The sequence below is a fragment of the Balaenoptera ricei genome, chromosome 14, assembly GCF_028023285.1.
Source record: "Balaenoptera ricei isolate mBalRic1 chromosome 14, mBalRic1.hap2, whole genome shotgun sequence".
NCBI lineage: Eukaryota > Metazoa > Chordata > Mammalia > Artiodactyla > Balaenopteridae > Balaenoptera > Balaenoptera ricei.
Genome location: NC_082652.1, coordinates 30,837,199 through 30,843,198, shown reverse-complemented (window position 1 = coordinate 30,843,198; position 6,000 = coordinate 30,837,199). Strand labels below are relative to the sequence as shown.

Genomic DNA, 6,000 nt, shown 5'->3' with positions numbered 1-6,000 from the left:
GAAGTTGTAAAGAGAGTATCGCACGCAGGAATGGAAGTGACTGGGAAGGCCCATCTATCCCCAATCTTATCATCCCCCTAATAAAACTGCCAAACTTTATAAGACAAGAACACGTAAAAAGATCCCTGATTTCCAGCCATGCATTAGCAGGACAAATCTTGAAGCCTTTGTGAAGGGTTTCCGGAGGAAATGCGGTCATTTCCATCTTCCTCTAGATCCAGTTCTGTCTGCAAGCTAACCGTGCAGAGGGCGGCTCTGATTCAGGACCTCCTCGGTACAAGGTGGGGGCCCCGCTGCGCCGCAAGGACCGAGGGAGGTCCTCGTCGACACTCATTTTAGGAATGCTGAGGCCAGTCCCGATACAGAGTTCTAGACAAGTTTCTCCTCGGAGGCCCACGGCGCTTCCTGCATCCAAACCCCCAGCAAAAGTCCCCACCCCAAGCTAGACTCCCCTCCCAGCCCGGGCCGGGGAGAGCCCCACCCAGCGGAGGCTGGGCCGGCCTCCGGGCCGGTTTAACTGGCTAGGGCTGAAGCCCGCGGTGTAGAAGGTCTGCGCCTCAGTAGCTGGGGAACAGGCTGCCCGGAGCGTGGGCAGAACAACGTCTGCTCTTCTCCGGACCTCGGCCGGCTCTGCCCCCAACAGTCCTCGCGGAGCTCGCGCGAGGTAAGCACGCACCCTCCCGGCCCCCGACCACCAGGAACTGCGCAGGCGCCGGCGGAGCTCTGGCGCGGCGCGTTCTCTCGCGCGCTCCCGGGTCTCCCCAGTTGGCCCCTCGGCCGGGCAGGCGCCGTGCATCCTGGGTGTTGTAGTGCGGCTCCCGGCGGAGGGCCGCCTGAGGACTGGGCGCTGGGTTTCCGAGGACTATCCATCCCAGCGTGCCCCGCGCGGGGGCACAGGGCGCCGGCCCTGGACAGCCCCGGCCGTCAAAGCCGAGAGGAGGACCCGGGAAGCCGGGTGCAGCGGGAGGAGGGAGTGCGCGTGCGCGCTGGGCCGGCTCGCCCGGTTCTGTCCCAATCATTGTAAACAGGCGGAGGCTGGGGCGGGGTGGGAATGGGGCGCCCGAGGCCGGCCGGGGGCGCAGCGCAGGAGGCGGCCGCGGCGGCGGGCGGTCGCGCGGCGGCGGCGCAGGTCAGTGGCGGGGGGCGGGGGTCGCGGCGGGGCCCCGCTGTCCGAAGCCGTCCGCGCGCCTTCTCGTGGCGTCTGTCAGGCGGCTGCGGGGCGGCGGGACGGCGGGGCGGGGGCGTGGCTGCCGGGGGCGGCTGGTTCTGGCGGCTTGTCCGCGGTTCCGGCCCGCCCTGTCCGTTTCTCCCGCTCGCTGGCCGGGGCTCTTGGGTCTGGGCGGGGAGGGTGGGGAGCCGGGCCCTCCCCGGGGCCCGGGCCTCGGACGGGGGAGAGGGACTCGGTCTTTTACATAATCGCGGTCGGGATGCTGACGGGTCTCCGGTGCGCGCCCGGTGAGGAGGGAGGGCTCGTGGAAGCGGCGGGGCTCCTGGGTGCTGCGAGGGCACCGGCAGAGCCGAGTTGGGAATTCTTTTCACAACTCCTTGTCAAGCGGGCTGGCGCCCAAAGGCTCTTAGGGAGGTCAGCTGGGTGCGTGTGTGTGTTTGTTTATCGTTGTGAGAGTGAAACAGGTTTCGCTAGATATCCCACACCTCAGCCTTACCTGAAGTCCTTATGCTGCTTCAGGTTTGGGGATTCATGACTGCAGAGCCTCCGTCTTGAGCAAGCAGAGCATCTTTCCTCTAAGGCCTGATCGAATGCTTGAAAATAATTAAAATGTTAATTCGAGGGGTTTTGAACGTGCAGGTGCAAATACCGTCGTTTGGACGCTGAGTTAACACACCGACGAGCCTCATTAGGAGAGCTTTCACTAAACGTTCTGTTGAGTGGAGCGGGCTTGTCCCCGCGCTGCAGCACTTTGGGTGGCAGTCCATCCTGCTGGGCGGTAGTTCACAGAATATTCAAGCAGCGATGATAAGGAACAGGCCCACCTGTGGTTTGCTGGCCACGGAGGCAGCGCTTCTAAATGAATAAGTGGGCCTGGGAATGAGAAAGGTAACTTCACTTTCTGCCTTCCGAATTATCTTGGTGACTTGATAATTCCTTTCTGAGTATCTTCCTGAGAATGAGTAATTGCTGTAAACTGTATTGGCAAGTAGTAGAGGTAGGAAGGAAGTTAGTAGAAGGGTTTCCACTTTTCAGAGTGACCCATAGATGTAAGCGAGGTGGGCTAGTTTAACGGTGACCGTTGGGAAGCAATTCTTTAAACAGTATCTTGAAGCTATGCCACATAATTTACTGTCTCTTTAAAATAGTATTTCTCCTTTTAGATCTTCCAGGGATCATTTCTCCCCTACTTTAGAAAAATAGAAGTGGTATCAGAAAGTGCATATTAACTTTAATTTGTACAAGTGTTTGCTTGGCAAGGAGAGATTGGGCCCAGAATGTAACCCAAAAGTACGTTCTTTCTTTTTTGAACGAAAATCTCTGATAGGAACTTAGGTTAGTATATGTGGAGGGAATAAAGAAAAATGCAGGTCATTTAGTGTAATTTCTGTGCAGCAGGTACTGTGGAGACTTACAGATGGATGAGGCAATGCCCCTGCCTTCAGGGTGGTAAGAGTTTCTCACTCACTTGAACTTCCACAAGTACAATATGTTTTTAAGGTTGCTTTGAGCGGAGGAAGGACGGGGAGTGCAGTGGGTGTACAAAGGAGGCAGTGGTCCATGTCTTGAGGGAAGAGGAGGAGAGATTGAGGAAGCGGCAGTGGTCAGGAAAAGCGTATGGGAGAGGACGAGAACAGTGAGTATACAGGCTTAGAAAGGATGGGCGTTTAGGCAGGAGGAGCAGTGTGAGAGAAGCGCGGGAGTCTGAACAGAGTGAGTTGTAGGATCTGCAGGTACGGCTGACGAGGGCCGAGGGTGGTGGCAAGACGTGAACCTGGGGACGTAGGCAGAGACCAAATTAGGAGTAGTCTTGTAGACAGGTGACGTAAAGTCAGCCTAACCTCGAAGCGGACAAGAGTCACTGAGACAGGATGAAGAAGAGGTCTAAGCCTCTCAACCCATTGTAACTCCTTGCTGTGTGTCAAGCATTGTATTAGGTGCTTTATACTTTATGTCCTTGAAGCCGAAGAAGGTTTAGGCATGACTGAGGCAGAAATCTTGGGAAAGGAAAGGAAGGCCAAGGGAAAGTTGGACAGGAGGAGAGAGAGAGCATTATAAGAACGGAAGTTGTTCTCTGCAGCTGTAGCATTGCGCTTACAGGGTAAGTAGCAGATGATGAGGGTGCACAGATCAGTCCTCAGGTACTTCGTGCCATTCTGAGGATTCTTGAGGGCTTTTCCTATAGATAATAATAGAGCTTATGGATTTTAACCAGGAAAGCGTCATGATAAGGTTTTCATTTTAGAAAGATCATTCTGGTATTGTAGAGTATAGATTTCAGAAGGGATGGAGGGAGGACAAGGAGGATGCAGGAAGACTGGTGAGGAGTTTTTGTAATAATTGAGGTGACAGGGCCTAAACTAAGGTAGGATCAGTGGAGATGCAGAGGAATAAGTTAATAGCACAAATATTTAGGAGGCAGAATTAATAGGGTTCAGTGACACTTGGATTTAGGGAGTGAGAGAGAAATAATAGGATAAGATGACTTGGATTTTAACTTAGGTGATTGACTAGACAACAAATGGTAAAGTATGCTGAGACAGGGAATTCAGGAAGAGGAGCAAATCTGGGGAGGAACAGTATTTTAGCTTTTGGATACACTGAGTAGGAGTTATCTGTAAAACATCCAGGTGGAAGTGCTTGCGTGTGGGTTTGGAGCACGAGAGAAAGGTCTTGATAGGAGAGTCATCAGGCTAACTTATAGGTGGTTCCTGAAGCCTTTGATTTAGGTAACACGGCATAGGAAGAGTTACTGATGGAGAATGGTCCTGGAAATAGGCCATGCAGAGCAATAGCATTTGAAGCCAGAGAGAAGAAGAACTGGAAAGGGAAATTCCTATGTGTCGAGAAACGCTGAGAAATCATGATGCGATGTTGTAGAAGCCCAAATGGGATCATTTCAAAAGGAAGCTATACTTCACAACTGCCTCTCCAGAAAAAATAAGAATAAAGGAAGCTATATTTCAAATGCTTTGAGAACTTGAGTGAAACATGGATTTTTAGGAGTCTGTTGAATTTGATAACTAAGTGAGAGCAGTTTCTTAGCATCCTACTTAATGTTACCATTTAGAGAGGGAGCTAAGTTTGAGTTGAGTTAATGGGAGGTCAGAGAGTGGAGAAAGCACATGTAGGTTATTTCAAGAATAAATCTTAGCTGTGAAGGGAAGAATAGAAAGAAGTGTTAGCAGAGGGTAATAAAGGGTTAAGAAGGGAGTTTTTAAGTCGGCAAAGACTTGAGCCTGCTTTTCTTATGACAGCTTTATTGAGATATTCATATAACATAAAATTGATCCTTTTAAAGTGCACAACAATTAAGTTGTTTTTCGTATATTCAGAGTTGTGCAACCACCTCTACGATCAGTTTTAGAACCTTTCATTACCCCTCTTCTTCATTGTCAGCCATTCACCATTCCCCCTGCTTCCACTCACTAGCAACCACTAATCTACTTTCTGTTTCTGTGGTTTTGCCTATTCTGGACATTTCATGTACATAGAATCATATATGTAATCATTTGTGACTGACTGTCTTTACTCGGCATCATGTTTTCAAGGTCCGTCTATATTGTAGCAGGTGTCAGTACTCCATTCCTTTTTATTGCTGAGTAATATTCCACTGTCTGGTCATACCACATTTTGTTTATCTATTCATCCATTGATGAACATTTAAGTTGTCATTACTTTGTGGCTATTATGAATAGTCCTAGTGTGAATGTGCAAGTTTTCGTGTAGAAATATGTTTTCATTGTTCCTGGGTATATACCTAGGAGTAGAATTGGCGGATCGTGTGGTGACTTTTATGTTGAACAGTATGAGGAACTGCCAAACTGTTTCCCAAAGCAGCTGCGCCATTTCACTGTCCAGTGTAAGGACTCTGATTTCTCCATATCCTCACCAACACTTGTTATTTTCTTTTTTTAAAAATTTTAGCTATACTGGTAGGTGTGAATTGGTATCTCATTGTGGGTTTGATCTGAGTTTCCCTGGTGGCTGATGATGTTGAATATCTTTTCATGTGCTTATTGACCATTTGTATATCTTCTTTGGAGAAATAGTTATTCAAGTCCTTTGCCTATTTTAACATTGGGTTGTTCTTCTTCTTGTTGTTGAGTTGTAAATGTTCCTTTACATGTTCTGGATGCTGGACCCTTATCAGTATATATGATATGCAAATATTTTCTTCCATTCTCTGGGTAGTCTTTTTACTTTCTTGATAATGCCCAAGGCAAAGGTTTTCAATTTTGATGAAGTACAATTTATTTTTTCTTTTGTTACTCATGATTTTGGTATCATATCTAAGAATCCATTGCCAAATCCAAGGGCTTGAAGATTTACACTGTGCTTTCTTCTAGGAGTTTTATGGTTTTAGTTCTTATATTTAGATGTTGATTCATTTTGAGTGAATTTTTGTATATGGTCTGAGATTGGGTCCATTTTTTGTGTGTGGAAATTAATTATCCCGTTCCCATCTGTTGAAGTGACCATTCTTTCCCCATTGAATAGTCTTGACACCCTTGTTGAAAATCAATTGACCGTAGATGTTTGGGTTTATTTCTAGACTCTTCAAATCGACTGTATAGGTCTATATGTTTATCCTAATGCCAGTACCACATTGCTTTGGTTATGCTAGTTTTGTAGTACCTTTTGAAATCAGGAAGTGTGAGTCTTCCAATTTTGTTCTTCTTTATTTTTTTGTGGCTATTCAGGGCCTGTTGCAATTCCATATTAAACTGAGGATCAGATTTCCATTTCTGCAAAAAAGGCTGTTGAAATTTTGCCTTGAATTTATAGATCACTTTGAATTACAGCAATACATTGTTGTCTTAATGATACTG

At 48.1% G+C, this 6,000-nt stretch overlaps 1 protein-coding gene across 2 annotated transcripts in view; it reads left to right on the top strand.

Moving 5' to 3' along the window:
* Positions 1–563: 563 nt before the first annotated feature.
* RALBP1 (ralA binding protein 1) overlaps positions 564–6,000 on the top strand; it is a 43,375-nt gene continuing 37,938 nt past the window's right edge. The window contains exon 1 of one of the 2 annotated variants that reach the window (XM_059895670.1): positions 564–664. The gene's annotated coding sequence lies outside the window, so the exon portion shown is untranslated. Of the gene's footprint in view, positions 665–1,050; positions 1,130–6,000 lie in introns of those variants that run through there. The other variant, XM_059895672.1, reaches the window with a different exon arrangement.